This window comes from Macaca nemestrina, chromosome 1 (genome assembly GCF_043159975.1).
Source record: "Macaca nemestrina isolate mMacNem1 chromosome 1, mMacNem.hap1, whole genome shotgun sequence".
NCBI classification, from domain to species: domain Eukaryota; kingdom Metazoa; phylum Chordata; class Mammalia; order Primates; family Cercopithecidae; genus Macaca; species Macaca nemestrina.
Window position 1 is genome coordinate 26,754,214 of NC_092125.1, and position 20,395 is coordinate 26,774,608.

At 39.5% G+C, this 20,395-nt stretch overlaps 1 long non-coding RNA gene across 3 annotated transcripts in view; it reads right to left on the minus strand.

Moving 5' to 3' along the window:
- LOC105493016 (uncharacterized) overlaps positions 1-18,150 on the minus strand; it is a 129,800-nt gene extending 111,650 nt beyond the window's left edge. For all 3 annotated transcript variants that reach the window (XR_011610907.1, XR_011610906.1, XR_011610905.1), the window contains exon 1: positions 17,983-18,150. This is a non-coding gene — a long non-coding RNA (uncharacterized lncRNA). The remainder of the gene's footprint in view (positions 1-17,982) is intronic.
- Between the last annotated feature and the right edge of the window lie 2,245 nt (positions 18,151-20,395).

Below are 20,395 nucleotides of genomic sequence, written 5' to 3' on the forward strand. Positions count from 1 at the left end.
AATGGAACTCCAATCCTACTTGAGGATGCATAGTGGTTAATTATATGGCCACATATCTTGATATTTTTCAAAACAATACAAGTTCCAAGTAAATCTCAGTCAGAACATGTATTGATGTTGTTCCCCGAAACATGGTTTTAAAAAACAGGCCAGTCTTAATTATGTCCCTGGTGAAAAGGGACATAGGAAGATATTTAGTTCCCAGAATGTTGGGTTTTCAATCAGGTACCACCGATTTAGTCTTGACAGGAAGATACGCAGAAAATGTACTCCAGGCGGATTCCAGAAGTCTACTTCTATAAGGATGTATGTGCCAAAGTCTTTACATGGAGCCCAGGTGAGCCAGGCTGGACCTTACAAAGATAAGAAGACTATTTGACTCTTCCACCTGAAAAAACACTAGAACCACTCTCCAAGTGTGACCCTCCAGAATCTTATCATGACTTGCGCAAGTAGAGGCATGGAAAGGTGAACCCAAAGAACAGCATTTTTGACATGTTTTAAGAGCAACAAAGAAAAATTTACTTCAGGAAAGGCCAATCTGTACAACTATCAAAAGTCCCACTGCCTGTGAATGTAGCCCAATTGTCTCCTTAGCCAATCCATGTCCTTGGACCTATGAAGAAAATGGTATGAGGTCACAGGTTTTAAGTTCTCCCTCCCATTTAGACAGACACCTATAGTTATCACAGCTCAGTATTTCTACTAACTCAGCCAAGAACCAGGCGGGCGTCATAGGATATTCAGGAAGGACTTCTTCCTCTTGCCCTTTTCTTCCTGGTATAGTGAGCCTAAAATTCTATCATCGAGAAATACTTTGAGTGTAACATGACTATGGCTATGTACTCCTCTTTCAAAAGCAAATACCCATGGCAACAGTACACGTCATATAACCCTTTGTGGATTTGCTTCTTAGTTGCATCTCTCACTACAAGAAAAGGTTGGTTCAGCAGGAGTTAAGTAGGTACCCAAAGTGAGTGAAGGATAACAGGCCTAAGAGAGAAGAAGCTCTCAAAAGACGGCCAGATTGCCACAAAAGCGAGCTCTTCAGCATAGAGGGAACTGTGAGAACCTTGGAACTAGACAGACTTGGATAAAATCTTTCTTCTCCCTCTAATTAGCTGCGCAAGCTATAAGTCACCTAACCTCTCCTTGTCTCTATTTCTGCATCTGTAAAATGGTAATAACAATATCTACCCTGAGGAGATCTTTAAGGATCTGCATCAATGTATATTAAAGTGCCTAGATGATATATCAATGTATGAAAATCTTCCTAGCATATAATAATATGGTAGTTGTACTCCTAATCCCTTTCCATCTGCTTTGGCAGAGTTGATATAATAGGTTTCATAATGTCCCCACCCCGCAACGCTAACAATCATATGAAAAAAAGCTCAACATCACTGATCATTAGAGAAATGCAAACTAAACCACAATGAGATACCATCTCACACCAGTCAGAATGGCTATTACAAGAAGTCAAAAAATAATAGGTGCTGGTGAGGTTGCAGAGAAAAAGGAATGTTTTTACATTATTGTGAATTGGTTCAACTATTGTGGAAGACAGTGTGTGATTCCTCAAAGACCAAAAAACAGAAATACCATTTGACTCAGCAATCCCATTACCAGGTATACACCCAAAGGAATGTAAATCTTTCTGTCATAAAGACATATGCATGTGTATGTTCACTGCAGCACTATTCACAATAGCAAAGACATTGACTGAACTCAAAACCCCATCAGTGACAGATTGGATAAAGAAAGTGTAGTACGTACATACCACGGACTATTGCAGGGTCATGGATGGAGCTGGAAGCCATTATCCCAAGCAAACTAATCCGGGAACAGAAAACCAAATACTACACGTTCTCATTTATAAATGGGAGCTAAATGATGAGAACACATGAACACAAAGAGGGGAACAACACACACTGGGGCCTGTGAGAGGGTGGCGGTTGGGAGGTGGGAGAGGTCAGGAAAAACAATGAATGGGTACTAGGCTTAATACCTGGGTAATGAAATAATCTGTACAACAACCCCCCATGACACAAGTTTACCTGTGTAACAAACGTGCACATGTACCCCTGAACTTAAAAGTTAATAATAATAATAATAATAATAATGTCCCCACTCCCAAAGATCTCCATGTCCTAATTCCAAGAGCCTGTGAACATAACTTACATGGTAATAGAGACTTTGCAGATATGATTAAATTAAGGATTTTTAGATAAGAAGGAGGTTATTCCGAATTTTCCAGATAGGCCCAATGTAATCACAAGGGTCCTTATAAGAGAGAAGGCTATACGAAGACAGAAGCAGAGAGAGTTCCGAAGATACTGCACAACTCACTTTGAATAGGAGGGAAGAGAACAGGAGCAGCTTCTAGAAGCTGGAAAAGGCAAGGAACAGACTCTTTCCTAGAGCCTCCAGAAGGAACCAGCTCTGCCAACACTTTTATTTTAGTCCTGTGTGATTCATTACAGACTTCTGACCTCCAGAACTGTGAGAGAATAATCTGTGTTGTTTTAAGACACTACAGGTGTGGTACTTTGTTACAGGAGCAACAAATACAGCTGGATTTGGCTGGGCACGGTGGCTCATGCCTGTAACCCCAACACTCTGGGAGGCTGAGGTGGGCAGATCATTTGAGGTCAAGAGTTCGAGACGAGCCTGGCCAACATGGCAAAACCCTGTCTCTACTGAAAATACAAAAATTAGCCAGACGCGGGGGCGCATGCCTCTAGTCCCAGCTACTCGGGAGGCTGAGGCATGAGAATCGCTTGAACCCAGGAAGCAGAAGTTGCAGTGAGCTGAGATCTCCCCACTGCACTCCAACTTGGGTGACAGAGTGAGACCCTGTCTAAAAAAAAAAAAAAAAAAAAAAAAAAAAAAACCATTGGATTCACTATATAGCTCTAGTCCAGACTTCTGTTCTTAGATCCAGACTCCTTATACAAATACTTTCTTGATATCTCCACCTAAATATATCAAACCATCTTATACTTAATTTGTCCAAAAACAAATTTATGATCTCCATCTCCCATCTCCCTCTCTTCCAACATAACACACCTGGTCCTTTTACAGTGATCCTAACCTCAGGAAATGGTGACACCACTGCATAATCCAGGGCCCTGGCCATCCTCCTGGACCCTTCCTTTGTCTTCTCCTCACCCTATTACTAAGTCTATTGCCAAGCCATGTTTATTTTATCTCTTAAAGTTCTTCAAACTCTACTTTTCTCCATCCAGTCTACCGGCACCCTACTTCATGCTGTCTTCTGTCTTAACTGGGTCTCTATCACGGTCTTCCAGTTGGTTTTTAACATTTACTTTTGCCAGTTTAAAATACAGTATCTACCCTCTTGTCAGAGGGATCATTTCAAAATGCAATCCTGATCACACTATTCTGCTTAAACCCTGTGTGTTATTGCCTTGCTCACAATATTAAGAGCAAAATCCTAACCATGGTCTGAAAGGTTCTGTATTCTCTATTCGTTTAAGTAATTTTCCAGATGTATCTGAAACCACAATGTCCCTTGCTCACTGTGACCCAGCCATGGCAACTTCTTTTGAATTCTTCATATGTACCATGTTTTCTCATGCTACAAGGTCTTTGGAACAATTATTCCTTCCACCTTAAATTTTTTTTCCTGTTACTCCTATCAGTCTGTAAATCTTCTCAAGGGCAGAGCACCTATCTGTTTTATCATTCATCTCCACTGCTTAGGATAGTGCCTGGCCTCTCTAAGGACCAGCTATAGAAAAGCATTCTAAGAAGATTCTTAACCTTGATCCCTATGTACATTCCCTTAACAGTTATTTGTAAATCTCAGCACTATATTGGGTTCCTACACCCTACTAGTTATCTCTATCTGGATGCCACACTACTCCTCAAACTCAACTTACCCAATACCTCTATATAGGTCTCCTATACACACACACACATACACACACACATACACACACACATATATACACATATGTATATATACATATACACATATACATATATACATATACACACACATACACACATATATACATATATACATATACACACATATACATATATGTATATATACATATACACATATACATATATATACACACACACACTTGTTTAATGAATGAATGAATGGGTGTCCACTACTCTTCTCATCAGTGCCTGAGACAGATTTAACCTCCATTTAGCTTTCTCATTCTTTATAGCAGTACAAAGAGGAGAAACACAAAGGCCTGAAGAGCTTGTGGTTTGTTTCAGTTATGCAACCAGCCCTGACTCTAAAATCTTGATAGAGGACTTGATAGACTACTATATATTATGACAGCTTCTACTCATTTGAAACAAGTTTATTTCAGGACCGGTGGTAAGCAGAATTCTATGATAACATCATGCCCAGTGTCTCTCATCCTTGTATAATTTCCTTCTCTTGTGTGTGGTGAGAACCTGTGAATCAGATGAAATATCACTCTCCTGATCATATTACATGACATAGCAAAGGGATCTCACAGATGCAATTAAGACCACAAATAAGTTGATCTTACCCTGGGAGAAGCTGACCTAGTCAGGTAAGCCCTTAAATGCAGTTTTCTCTAGCTGGCTTTGGAGGAAGCAAGCAACCATGCTGTGAGCTGCTTACAGATAAGGGTGGTCTCCAGGAGCTGAGGGTGGTCCCTGCCTGACAGCTGGCAAGGAAATGTGGACCTCATCATATAATCACAGCACCCTGAACTAACTTGGAAGAAGACCTCCCAGATGGGAGCTCATCCTCAGCTGACACCTTGATCACCGCCCTGTGAAGGCTAAGCAGAGGACCCAGTTAGGCTGTGCCACTCCTCAGCCATGGAAGCTGTGAAATAGTAAATGTGTGTTGCTTCAGCTGCAAAGTTTGTGGTAATTTGTTACACAGCAATAGAAAACTAAAACAGGGCCAATATTGTCAAACTCTGCATAGCAGCTGATTTTTTTTTTTTTTTTTTCTGAGAACGATAAGTATGCTGAGTTAGAACTTTCTATGAGAAGACAGATTTTAATTATCTGGGTATCCAAAGCATCAAAGTACTTTTCTCACTCTGAAAACTCAAAAATAGCTGCACAGATTTTCTTTAGAACTTTCCAAAAATAAGATTTTCTTCAGAGCTGAAATCAAGTGTGGGAAATGTTAATCTAGAAGGAAAAAGAAGCTTAAGTAGCATAAATAGCTTAAAATAGGCTACAAGGACTGACCTATGGGGGACTCCAAGGAAAAATGCTAATTGTTTAGAATAGCAGAAATGTTCAATCACTGGTTGCATTGCAAGGTATGAGTAGAGGCCGTATACTTGCTGGTTTCCTAGTCACTCCAAGAGTAGAAACAGGGCCAAAGATTGAACCCTGATGGAGCGGTCATCCTTACTAAACGCAATTCCAAAATGTACTCACACACCGAGAAAAGATTTTATAAGGCTCCATGGTCCTTTTTTATGGCTTTAAACAGGAGTATGATTACATAAAAATAACAAGAATACACTTTTCTTTTTAAAACTCCTCAGAAAGTAAGTCAGTTAACCTTCTTGGGTCCACATTTCCTCATCTCTGAACAGTACTCCAAGATTCTTCTAAGCTTTATGATTCTGCTATGAGATTCCTCCATTTTATCTGTTTTGTCAGTGTTAGATGAGGTTGACTCTGAAAGGCATCCAGTAATAGTAAGCAGTCCACAAATGTGAATTCTTCATAGTAAAATATTTCATCCATCTTGGCTGCTGGCACAGCTATTATAAAATCTTTCTTCATAAGACTGATTTGCCAAAGCTTTTCATCACTTTTTCAAAGCATCATACTTGATTTCTCTTTAATTATGGAGAATTTAAAGACAGAATCAATCTTCCAGAAAGGACCAGCTATAGAAAAGCGTTCTAAGAAGATTCTTAACCTTGATCCCTACTTGTACATTCCCTTAATGGTTATTTGTAAATTTCAGCACTATATTGGGTTCCTATACCCTGCTAGTTATCTCTATCTGGATGCCACACTACTCCTCGAACTCAACTTACCCAAATTTAAACGTTATTTTCCCTCCCCAATCAGCCCATGTCTGCCAGATTTTCCTGACTGAATTTGGGCAAGTCATTTTAGCTCACTGAGCCTCAGCTTCCTCTGCCGTAAAATTAGAATTATAATCCCTGCACTCCAACAAAGACATCATGGGTCCAACAATAAAGTACAAAGCACATCCAAACCATTTCACATAAAACACACTTTAGGGGGTTGTTGGTTTCTCCCAACTATTTACTTCTACTGCATTTCACAAACCCACTTAAGTACAACCATTTGGCTTGTTTCAAAAGCACATTATAAGCATTATTTTCTTTGCACATTTACTTACCCTGATTCCTCTGAGTGGATTTGTGTCTTTCCTTCTTGTTTCAGTTGGATTTTTTCTTTTAAGATCCAGATACATTTCAACTTCCCTATAAAATGTTCTTCTACATCCCTGATCCATGATTATAGCCCTCATATGTCATAAGCTTCTGAATTTCTAGAGTTCTGCACTACTCATTTGGCACTTAGCTTTGGACAACCTGTAGCACTTATCTCTTTATGTACGTCTTGGATCCACAATGAAAATATTAACTCTTTGAGAGCAGGGTCCTCTTTGCTAGCCCAGTACCATATACAAGCTGACATTCTACAAACATTTCTTGCTTTGGATGGCAGTGACATCATTTCAATTATGAATTCTAATAATTTTTAGGTAAATTGGAGACTCTCAATGTCAATATGTTGACACTTTATAAATTTTAATTAGCTTTTTGGCAATTATACTCCACAGCTGTTTTTATAGGGCACTTCACAATTATTCATCAGATTTTGTCAAGATATGCTCAGGAGGTGAATGATGAAGATCATTGCCTGACATTCTTTTGTTCTAAATTTAGAAAAGCATAGTACGGTGATTTTATGAAATATATTGAGAAGATTCAGGATAAAAACTGACATTAAAAAAGTAAAATTCTTTCTTAGCCCCCCTGTGCCAATGAAAATCCTTCTTTAGCATTTGTTTCTACAGAAAAGCAAGTAATATCTTATTTGATTTTGCTGAACTGCTTGTAGTCCTTGAAGATTGGGTGAGTCTCTAGTCTTCTATTCAAACTGAAATGTTTTACTTTAATAACTCAAGAGAAGATAATTTTAGTGTATCTAGGCTGTTATATTTGATTTTATTTATTGACTGTTTTCTGATTACAATAATGCAAATGGAATCCAAAGTAAATAGAAAGAATGGAATAACAAACATTAGAAAACAATAAAATAGAAAAAAAATGTTTTAAGAAAACAATAAAATCAATAAAACTAATAAACCTCTAACCAAGCTGATCAGGCAAAAGAGAAAAGACACAACTTGACAATATCAACAACGAAAGAGGAAACATCACTAGAGTTCCTAGGGACATTAAAAGGAAAATAAGGAAATGTAATCAACAGCTTTTTGCCAATAAATTCAATAATTTAGGTAAAATGAAAAAAAATTTTTGAAAGAAGCAAACTACCCAAGTAGTTCAAAAACTAAACGATAACCTGAATAGTTTTTTGTCTATGTTTGAAGGAAATTGAACTTATAATTAAAACAAATTCTTCCCCACACAAAACCCCAGGCCCAGGTGATTTCACAGTTGAATTCTTTCAAATGTTTATTGGAAAAAATAATGTCAATTCTTTTTTTTTTTTTATTTTGTCCAAGATGGTGGATTAGAGGCATTGCTAGCATACCTCTCCCACTTGGAAGGACAAAATAGTGTGTAGAGATTCACACTGTGAACTTTTTTCAAGAAGCGATACAGAAACTAAACAGGGAAACCAAAGGGATGTACAGACCCTTTGAAGGAAACAAGAGGCTGCAGCCCACACAGTGAGTCAGGTGAAGGGCTATGAGTCCCTAGAGTGAGGGGAGAGACTACCCCTGGGACATACAGCCCCTCCAGGGACCCTGGAAGTCTAGGCCCCAGGGGAAGGCTTTAACCCTACCCAGTACAGGAACCAACCTGGTGAGGTACATGGAATATAAAAACTTGTAGCAGCAGCAGGAAGACCCTTGCATGCACTCCCAGTTTCCAGTGCAGATAGAGGGAAGGCACTTTTCACTGTTCCTCACAGGGGACCCTGCAGAGCACAGCTAAATAGTTCAGGCAGTGTCTCAGGTTGAAAGAAGTCCCCAACTGGGTTTCATGATATAATCTTGGGTAAGGATGAATTCCCTTAGCCAGGGCTGGGGCGGGTGAGTGAAAAGTGTGCTCCAGCTGCTAGTGCAGGAACCACAAGTGCAGAAGTTGGGTGCCCAGCTTCGCAGTGGATAGGAAGGGGCATGGCCTGAAAGCCACAGTTGCCATCTCCAGAGGGAAAGCATACGCTTTGGAGCAGTTGTGAGTTCTGAATGCAGGCCACCTGGAACTGAGCTCACTGCTGCCAGTGGAACACTGCAGGAGTGGATATGCCTTGCCAAGTGTGTGGGATCTGTGTGGGGCTTACCATTACTCCCCACTCCCTGTGCTAACTCTTCTGTGCAACAGAGGCAGCAATACTACACTCTGGAATATCAACCCAGTGGCCTGAGAACTGCTCCTGTCTTCTGATACCCACAGGGGCTGCTGCTTACCCTGCATGAGACTCACTGTACAAACCTGCCTGTCTCAGCCCCAACTTAGCTTTGCCCCACCACCTGCCCTGGTAGCTTAACGCAAAAGACAGAATCTTTTGGGAGCTATATGGCTCCTCTCATTGCCTGAGAAACCGGAGTATCCCCTTCTCCCAAGGCAAAATAAGGCAAACAAAAATCCCACTGCTACCACTGCAACTGATGCTCTTTTGCAAGCACCACTTCCTAGTTGGAGACCAACCAACGCAGTCCATTACAGCATCTCCTGATAGAATAACACTGCACCCAGGAAGGAGGAAACAGCTTCATGATCTCAGCTATCACCTCTGCCTGCACCACTCTGGCTAACCAGGAGGTCCTGAGTCTGTCCAGGTGACTATTTCATTACTACTTTAACTGGCATTCAAGAAAGCCAATGCACTAATGTTAACGATAACCAAGGAATCTCACAGAATATACATCACTCCCCTGCAACCCCCATTAGAGCTGGTGCTGCTATCCACTGCTGGAAGACTTGAGGACAGATCCCTTGCAGATGCTTTCCAGCTCCTGCCTGGAGTATGGCAACTTCACTGGGTGGCTAGACCCAGAGGAGCAGCAACACTCAAAGCAGTCTGTCTCCCAGGGACTCCCACTCCTAGGGGAAGTGGTAGTGTACCACAGCAAGGGAATACCCTGTGAGACAAAGTAATCTGGATGGCAGGCCTTGAGCACCAGATCTTTCCATTGGTGGGAAGTTTCTTTCAGCAGAGGCAGAGTTGCAGTGCTAGGCTCAGCAGGGAGCAACTTCAGTTCTAACCCAACAGTCAGACAGCCCTGGTGTGCGTGAAGGGTACCGGAGAAGGGGACATCTTTCCCGCCTTGTCCACTACTGCAGACACAGTTGGGGCTTCTGCCATGGGAGCTTGACATGGGTGCAACTATAGACAGCCTTTCTGGAACACGTCAGGGCGACTGTATTCCTGCAGAAGGAACACCCTCCAGGTTCAGGATTATGAGAGTCACAATTCCTCTCTAGTTGGAACATCAACACTCCTACAGATGAAAAGAGGCACGTGTGTGATCTGAATAGCAATAGCACTGGGACGGGGATGTGTCTAAGAGTTGGATAACTCTCCTGCTAACCTGGCAGGGGACCTGAGGTGGCTCCAACCCTTCCCCCTGTTAAGACCTCAGTGTGACACACTGAGAGCTCCTCCAGACCCCTCTGTCAAGGCTGGGACCTCTGCCTACCATTGGGTATTGCATTTACCTACCTGCTTTAGCCACAACTGGTTCCTACCCAGAGACACCTCCCCTACTGGCCTGAAGCCTGAACCATCAAACCAGTAAGCAAAATACTGGGGAAAAATAAATAAATAAATAAAAATGTACACACCACATGGTTATATGATAAGCTTCAAGAGACCTCTACCATTCCAACCCCATAGGAGACAGTGAACTTGCTCACACACTGAGCACATTGCTACTACAACCAGCATATGAGAAAGCCACTGTACAAAGACTCTGTATTACCAAGGAACTCTTACCGAGTCTCCACCCCTGAAAGCATCAAGAACCTAATTAGGCTATAATCAACTATAAGCATTAAAGTCACATCCTTAAGGGGAAAAAAGAAATTAACAAATAAATGAAGAAACACGGTTAAATAAAACATAAATTCAAGAATAATTAGAAGAAATAGTCTACCCCAATGAGAAGGACCCAGAAAAGTAACTCTGGTAATATGACAAAACAGGGTTCTAGAACACTCTCAAAAGATTACACTAGCTCTTTGGCAATAGATCCAAACCAAGATGAAATCTTTGAAATACGAGATAAGGAATTCAGACAGTCAATTATTAAGCTACTCAAGGGGATATCAGGGAAAGGTGAAAACCATCATAAAGAAATTTGAAAGCATTTCAGGATATGAATGAAAAATTTTCTAGAAAGACAGATCTTATAAAGAAAAACCAATCAGAACTTCTGGAAATGAAAGACACTTAGGAAATTACACAATACTGTGGAAAGTTTTAACAATAGACTACAACAAGTAGAAGAAAGAATTTCAGAGCTCAAAGACAAGGCTTTTGAATTAATCTAATCAGACAAAAATAAAGAAAAGAGAATCAAAAGAAAGGAACAAAGTCTTCAAGAAATATGGGATTATGTAAAATGGTCAAACCTAAGAATAATTGTTGTTCCTAAGGAAGAAGAGAGCACAATAAGTCTGGGAAACTTATTTAAGGGAATAATTGAAGAAAAATTCCCTGGTCTGGCTAGAGATCTAGATATCCAAATCCAAGAAGATCAAAGAACTCCCGGGAAACTCATTGCAAAAAGATCGTCAGCAAGGCATGTAGTCATCAGGCTATCTAAAGTCAACATGAGAAAAAGAATTTTAAGCGCACTAAAACAAAAGTATCAGGTAACCTACAAAGGAAAACCTTTCAGACTAACAGCAGACTTCTCAGCAGAAACCTTATAGGCCAGAGAGGATTGGGGTTCTATCTTCAACCCCTTTAAACAGAGCAACTGTTAGCCAAGAACTTTGTATCCAGCAAAACTGTTTCATAAATGAAGGTTAAAAAAAGCCATTTTCAGACAAACAAATGCTGAGGGAATTTGCCACCACCAGACCAGTACTACAATAAACGCTAGAAGGAGTTTTAAACCTTGAAATAAAAGCCAAATATGCACCAAAATAGAATCTCTTGAAAGCTTAAAATTCACAAGGGCTATAAATAACAACACAATGAAAAAAATCAAACTTAGGTAACAACATGATAAAGAGAACAGTATCTCACATCTCAATATTATCATTGAATGTAAATGGCCTAAATGCTACACTTAAAAGACACAGAATGGCAGAATGGATTTTTAAAAATCACAAACCAAGTATTTTCTGTCTTCAACAGGCTCACCTATCATGTAAGGATTCATACAAACTCTAGGTAAAAGGGTGTAAAAAGATATTCCAGGCCGGGCGCGGTGGCTCAAGCCTGTAATCCCAGCACTTTGGGAGGCCGAGGCGGTCGGATCACAAGGTCAGGAGATCGAGACCATCCTGGCTAACACGGTGAAACCCCGTCTCTACTAAAAACACAAAAAACTAGCCGGGCGAGATGGCGGGCGCCTGTAGTCCCAGCTACTCGGGAGGCTGAGCCAGGAGAATGGCGTGAACCCGGGAGGCGGAGCGTGCAGTGAGCCGAGATCGCGCCACTGCACTCCAGCCTGGGGGACAGAGCAAGACTCCGTCTCAAAAAAAAAAAAAAAAAAAAAAAAGATATTCCATGCAAATGGAAACCAAAAGTGAGCAGGAATAGCTATTCTTATATTAGGAGAAAAAAACAGACTTCAAAAGGTTAACAGAAAAAAAAAAAAAAAGACAAAGATGGTCACTATATAATGATAAAAGGATCAATCCAACAGAAGATATTACATTCCTAAATTTATATATTCCTAATGCTGTAGATCCCAGATTCATAAAACAATTATGACTAGACCTCAGAAATGAGACAGACAGCAACACAATAGTAGTGGGAGACTTCAATACACCGCTGACAGTACTAGACAGATCTTTGAAAAAGAAAGTCAAGAAAGAGACTATGGACTTAAATGGCATTCTAGAACAATTGGACTTAACAGATATTTACAGAACATTCTACCCAAGAACTGCAGAATATACACTCTACTCATAAGCACATGGAACATTCTCCAAGATAAAACATATAATAGGCCACAAAGCAAGTCTCAACACATTTTAAAAAATTGAAATCATATCAAGTATCTTCTCAGACCACAGCAGAATAAGACTAGAAATCAAATCTCAAAGGAATCCTCAAAATTATAATGTGGAATAACTGCAACTGTCTCACACATTATAACAGGTACATCTATTTTACTTTGAAAAAAATTTTGGCAGTTTCTTATAAAGTTAACCCTTACCAAATAATCTAATAATTCCATTCCTACGTATTTACCCAAGATAAATGAAAATATGAGCACACAAAGACTTGCACACTAATGATCATAGAAGCTTTATTTATCATAGTAAGCAAATTGAAACAACCCAAATGCCCAACAACTAGTGAATGGAAAAGCAAATTGTAGTATACCTATACAATAGAATACTATTCGGCAACACAGAGGAACAAACTATTGATACATCCAACAACATGGACGAATCTCAAAACCATTATGCTAGACACTAGCATAGAAACCTACACACTATAAGAATCTGTTTACATGAAATGTTAGAAAAGGCAAAACTAGGCCGGGCGCGGTGGCTCAAACCTGTAATCCCAGCACTTTGGGAGGCCGAGACGGGCGGATCACGAGGTCAGGAGATCGAGACCATCCTGGCGAACACGGTGAAACCCCGTCTCTACTAAAGAAATACAAAAAACTAGCCGGGCGAGGTGGCGGGCGCCTGTAGTCCCAGCTACTCTGGAGGCTGAGGCCGGAGAATGGCGTGAACCCGGGAGGCGGAGCTTGCAGTGAGCTGAAATCCGGCCACTGCACTCCAGCCTGGGCTACAGAGCGAGACTCCGTCTCAAAAAAAAAAAAAAAAAAAGAAAAGGCAAAACTATAGCACCAGAAAGCAGAGAGTGGTTATCAGGTGTCAGGGAGTCCTGATAGAAGGGAATATAAAAAAACACAGAAATTTTGGGGGTTATCAAAATATTCTTTAATTGTGGTGGCAGTTACACAGGTATAAATAGTTATCAAAAGTCATCAAATTAGACATTTAAATTAGTGAATTTTGTTGTATGTCAATTATCTCCCAATAAATCTTCTAAAAATAACATAATTTGATTACAGATAATTTTGCTGTGCTTCTACTTTAGATATAGTTTTTCTAAGGTTTTAAAAACTAAAAAATTTATACACTTTATCTTCTACTTTCTAACTTAATCTCAAATAATTTAATTAAAAGTAACCATTTAATTCCTGCATAATATTCCAATTATACATATGCCACCCCTAATTAATCATTCCTTACTGGTAGGAATTTAGATTGTTTTCTATTTTCCTCTAAACTAATACTCTGATATACTTTGTGTATATACATATATTCTTGTATATTTGGGGGATTTTTTCCTTATATTTTCAAAGGTAAAATCATTAGGAAAAAGTATAAGAACATTTTGGGATATTTAAACATACCATTATTTGTTTTCCAGGAAGATTGTACTGATTCAGCTCTCACTAGTAGTACATCAAAACAGCAGTTTTACTGCACTCCTGCCACAACTGAATGTTATCATTAATTGTTTTAAATATTTGTTTAAACCCTCTTCTGAAACTTTACACTTCAGCTCAGCATCGGTTTGTAACTCTTCTCTGTATTTCTGTGCATAGGCAGTCCATATTACTCACCCTCCTTTGGGTAGCGTCCACTTTATCCATCCAAATATACCAAGGATCTGGGATATTTGCAGATCCACTGGGTCATGTGAGGGTCTACTCTGACATCATCTTATGTTATTCCACAGCCTGAGTCTGTCTCCATGTGTTACTTCTGTCTGGCCAGTGATCTCTCAGTGTGTTTTTGAATCCTCAGTGTTTATAACATCCCTAGTGATTAAAATTTTAACACAGCATAGACACAGCACCTCTTTTCCTATGATGCAGCTCAGCAACATAGCATAATTCACCTTCCATGTAAAACTGCTGTGATTTGTGCTTCGTTGATGTCTGCCTCCCCACTTTTCCTCATAGCTCTCCTCTCATCACCACCAATTAGCGTGTTTCACCGTTACAAGCAATGATCAGATAAACAGAGAGATGATGGTAGTACAAAAGAAATCTGAGCCCTATCCTCTCCGTAGCTAAGTTGGATCAATTTTCAGCCCATCTTCCCCAGTCCCTTCTCTGCTGGACTTAATGTTCCCTTCCTCCTGCCAGCTTAATCCTATCCAGGTCCTGAGTCAGTACTGACTACAGCTGTCTTAGTTCCAGCAGGCTCTAACTGGTTCTGGAGTTGGTCTTGGATATGATAGTCTTTTATTTCTGACTCAACCTATAAGACTCAGCTTGGGTATGTACTCCTCTGTATTAGAGCTCCCAGGATGGCTTGATGCCATTCTCATGTGCTGCAGTGGCACCGTCTGCTTGCCTCTGTTATTATATACTTGCCGCTTGATTCCAACTGCCTGGTGACAAGGTAGCCTTCCCCACTGGAGATGGGAGCTCCAGGAGGTCAGGGGCTAGCTCATCATCTATGTATCCCTGGCAACTTACACAGTCCCTGGAGTCTGGTCGAAGCCTCCCTGTTTCTACTCTTGTTTTCCTACAACATACTCCTCACACAGCAGCCATGATGACCATTTAGAAACAAAAATCATCTTTTCCCTGTAATTTACCAGTTTTCAGAGTAAGGGGTTGGTGCCCTACTTTTCTGAAATGGTATTTGTTGTGTTTTTGTTTTGGCTGGTGCTTTTGTGGTTCTCTATCAGTTTTTATTTTTTGTCTGTGTTATTATGAACTAATAGGCTTAAAAATATATTTAATATGAGATAATCAATTTCAGTCACTATTGTTTTTGATGTTAAGATTGCCCCATCTTGCACTGGCAGAAGTTCTTTCAAACTAGTTCCTGGGAGATCTTTTTGACACAGCCGTTATCTTTGAGAGATTCTTTATTGCCACCACAATGTTTATCAGGTTCATCTTACTTATTTCACCCTGGACTTGGACTCAGTCCTTCTCCACGAATCTCTGGTCGTTAATGTTACTTAGAAACCATAATCTGAACATGTATGGATATTTCTTGCCACTGGTTTGTCATTATTTCTAGGAATTTGAGTGGACAAAATTAGGGAATACTCATTTTGGTTGCACTGTTTTACTACATTTCAAAATAAAAAAATCTCTGGTTGATGAGGAACATTTTTTTCCTTAGAGAAGAATTATAGTTATCAAATGTAGAAGAACTAGTGAAATTAGAAAATTCCCATTTAACAACACTAATGAAATGATTGATTCAGGCAATGAACATTAACAGATGCTAAAACCATTAAGAGAAGAGATGATAGGGACCTTTACAACGGAAGAATCAGCCTGTCCCATCTGAAGCCATTGATCAATGTAAGCAGTTTCAAAATGAGACAACCAGACATTATGTGCTGCATGATGTAATGCAATTACAAATACACAGCATCACTTGCAAACTTTTCTTGCCAAAAAACGTTAAACTTGAGTTGAATCAAGACCTAGGTCTAACTTTTAGTTTGCAGAGCAGTTAGAGGACAAATAGACAAATCCAGATTTTGAACCAATTTGTAGGACAGCTAACCCAGTTTCTTCCAGAAGTCAAGCACCAGAAAAAAAAAAAGGCAGAGTGCAGGGGGGAGATCTGTTCTAAATTAAAAGAGACTTAAAAGACATCCCAAATGCAATGATTAGATCTCAACTGGATACTGATTCAAATAAATCAATTGTAAATGGCAGTGGTGGTTATCACTGAGCAAGGTGACTATGGATGATTTCTTTCTTCTTTATACTTCTCTGGACAACTTTCTATTAGCCCCTTACTGCAATAGACATACTCACATCATAATCATATATTAAATTTGGAAAATAAAAATAGGAATAATCTCTTCCAGGCTTCTCTCACATTCACACCAACAATGGTTATTATTTTATGCTATCAATGTCAAATCACTCTAAATGGCTTATCCCTGCTGTTTTAAGTGGCATTGCTCTCACTACCAGAGAGGCAGAGCATCCTCTCATATGCTCATTGACCATTTATACTTCTTTTTTTATAAATTACTTTTTTTGATGGTCTTGTCTATATTGCAAACTTATCTTTCTATCATTGCTGTATAGTTTCATAGAAACTTGAATAAAGTGGTGTGATCATTAACAGGAAAAGGTGAAGAAACTACTGAGGCTTGGCAGTTCCAGGGATTTCAGTGTCCTGAGTCCCTGAAAACCCAGCCTCTGTCATTCTCGGGGCAAGCATAGTTGCACAACCCCAGGGATTGTCATTCACCTAAATACAGTGTGCTACTCTATTCTGAAAGTATACATAGAGAATCGGTTGGAGAATCTCAGTTTTCCTTGGTTGCAGACCTCTATATGAGATAAAATGTAAAATAAGTCGGCAAGTGGGAAAACTGTAAAATATGGATTACACTTTAATGCAGAACAAAATAAAGGACATGTAACAAACCATCAGAGAGATTTATTTATGAAAAATTTAGCTCCTCCTATTCAAACAACATTTAGTTTCAGAAAGGTGGTAAGAGCCCAGGGAAACTAACCAGATATCACTCAACTTCAGCAAAGCATGGGAGGACACTCTCCTGCTCTTAATCTTATTGTTAGGGTGTCTCCTCAATGTTCTTGTATTTTTTCTCTTTGTTTTATGTTCCCATGATCACTTTCTGACTTTGTCTCTAGGATTCCATTATTAAAACTATCTAGTATAAAAGAGATTCCCTTTTCCTCATCTTTTTGTCTTGGATCTTTCTGAGTTAGTCTGCTGGAAGTCAAGTTCTAAGAAAGCAGGACACTTTCAGGGAATTGTGATGTATTTATGTGAGGCTGTGGCAGGGGGTAGATACACAATATAGAGGGATCAATGGATTAAGAATAATAAAAGGTCAGCAGCCATAAGTTTGAAAGAAATTAGCTTAGGAAAACAGAGTTGGGAGAAGCAAGGGAGATTCAGAGAGAACCACAAAGAGGAAACATTGAGCATCTATTATGTACCATCCCTTATTGACATGATTGCATTTCATTCTCATAATTCTAGGAGATAGACATGTTATCTGTATTTCACAAAAATGGAAATTCAGAAAGGCCAAGTGAATTGCCAAATGTTACACAGCTTGTAGGTGTTGTTAGCACAATTCAACACCAGCTCTGTTTAGCCTTGAATGCTATACATACGCTTTCTAAAATCACCCTGCTTCCAAAAAAGGATACAAAAAGAAAATGGACCATGAAGAAATCATGGATTCTAGGATATCAATTTTTGTACATTGAAAGTAATGGTAAAAACCGCAATGACTTTTGCACCAACTTTACCTATGACCTCTCTTCCTTAAGAACCACAGGTAGCAGGATTGTTCAGACTATACAACTGGCAAACTGAGAAAAGAGTTAAGTCAAACTTACTCAAGTATCCAGAAATGGGATTATTTTAATTCTATGGGAAAGTTCATTTCAAGAATGGTCATGGGGACATGTATTTATGGTTTATACCTCCTGAGGATGTTGTGCTAGAAAATAATTTAAATGCCTCTAAACTTTGGCAGGTGATACTGACTTTATCTGAAATCTCCTCTATCACCTTTTTCATCTGCTTGAAGAACTCCTATTGATCCTTAAAAGCTAAACTCAGACATTACCTGCTCAATGCTTCAGAGTTAATCAGCCTGTTCCTTATCATCATTTCTGTATTTCTCTCTTATTTTGAGGCTCCTGTTGGCTCTTGTACTATAGCTCTAGCATTCTTCACTCTTGACATAGATGGAGTTTAGTGACCTCCTACTGAAGTGATGGTGATGACCAGTGATGTCATCACCATCATGGATAGCTCACAATCCCTTCTCTAGAAGTGTTACATCACCCTGTGTCTCTCGTGCCCATAAGGAAAGCCCACTCAGTCTCCAATCTGCACAACACCTCTCTAACCACAGCCCCTGATCATTTCAGCTTTCTTACTTTTAAACCCATTTTTTCACCTGAATGAGCTGTCCAAGTCCTTGCTTAGACCCTGTGTCCTATCTTTCTCACTACTCTTTTGTCAGTATTCTTAACTGTCATCCAGTTTTTGAGTTCACTGCATCTGCCCAGAAAAGTTATAACCTTGGATCAATCCAGCCACTCACCTTCTCACTGTCATACTTGAATTGCTGAGTGCTAGGAAAAAAAGATAACATACCCATGCAGATTACTGACAATATAAAGTCATTCTTTTAAACCTTAGCTTGGCCGTGTAGCTATGCAGCAGTCCTTCTCTGAGACTCAAGTCAGTCCAATCTTACTACTCTACAGTAGCTTTTACAGATCCTTGCCATTTTTTTAGAAGCCACCTACCTACCATCCTCTCCATTATTCTTGGATGCCACAGCTCTCACCTACTGCATAGAGGCTTCTTGACTGCGCCCTGCCCCCTTCCGTCATGCCTTTAGAAACTTATGCATCTTTAACTTATTCCCACCTTCCTCAGTGGGGAAAAGTGTCCTCCAATGCCTTTTCTCTGCCTGTGCTCTGAGTTCCCCTTCTTCGTTCCTTTCATCCATGTATTCTGTCTCTTCTTCTCTAATGCATTTTCTTCCTTTGTATAGAAGCAAGCGCATACCTATACCACCTTTTAAAAGACAAGAACAGAGTCCCTGCAGCCACAGTATTGTACTATGCGGAAGGGAGACCAATTTATAAACCCCCAGATGAAGTTTTGCCTACCTGAGGTCACTGCTATGCAAGAGGCAAAACCTTCAACCAATGACTTGGGGAATAAGAAGGAATGAGAATATGTTAAACTCAAAGTCACAGGACAGGATAGCGGTGAGATTCACTTCAAAGTGAAAATGACAACACATCTGAAGAAACTCAAAGAATCATACTGTCAAAGACAGGGAGTTCCAATGAATTCACTCAGATTTGTCTTTGAAGATCAGAGAACTGCTGCTACTCATACTATAAAAGAACTGGGAATGGAGTAAGAAGATGTGATTGAAGTTTATCAGGAGCAAATGAGATCATTCAAGTTTAGGTATTCTTTTATTTGTTTTTCTTTTCCCTCAATCAGTTTTTTATTTTTAAAATAGTTCTTTTGTAATGTGGTACTCAAAATGGAATTGAAAACTGGCACTCCATCTCTTTAAAACATCTGGTAATTTGAATTCTAGTGCTCATTATTCATTATCATTTGTTTTCATTGTGCTGATTTTTGGTGATCAAGCCTCAGTTCCCTTCGTATTGCCCTCTCCTTTTTAAAAATTACATGTGTGCACAGAGACAACATATTTTTTAGGACTGTGTATTTTCAGGCTTGTAGCAAGAAATAAGATTGACCAAGGCAAGTGTTTGTAAAGACTTTCCAATTGGCCTTAAAGTTCTAGCATGTGATTGCTTCACTCCTGGACTGTGACTTTCACTGGGGGATGTAAGTTTTTCAGAGAACTGAACTGTGGAAAAATGACCTTTCCTTAACTTGAAAATAGCTTTAAAATTGGAGAGTCTAGACCAAAAGAAGAGGAATAGCATACTGGAGTCAAGATGACAGATAAGGTGAGAGTAATGACTAACCCCAAAGATGGCTTCACTGAAGAGAATGCATTTTAAGATCTAAAAAAAAGAAATCTGGTCAAAAGATTCCATCATCCTGAATCATAAATCAGACAATGTGACTCTCTTCCTGTCCTCAAGATCCTTTAACTTAGCCATTGGAGGAGTATGAATATTTTTTAGTTGTTGAAGGATAGTAAGGTAAAATAAAAGATGAATGGATGAAAATGACTAGAATTTAACATTGCATAATAAAATCCAAACTCGTTTGACAGTATACAAGGACGTTTTTGAGCTCTCTGTCAACTTTCCCAATTATATCTCCCCACTTAGTCTTCATATTCTATGCCCCAGCCAGACTGAACTATTTGCAATTCCAAGAAAGTTCCACATGCCATCTTTGCCCCATGCTAGTGCTCAGGTGATTCTCTGTGTCTTCTGCTTAGTTTTCAGTTTTATTTATTAATAACCTTCCCAAAAAAAGTCAATTCATTTTCCCAAAGCTATGTGATCCCTCAGGAATCATAT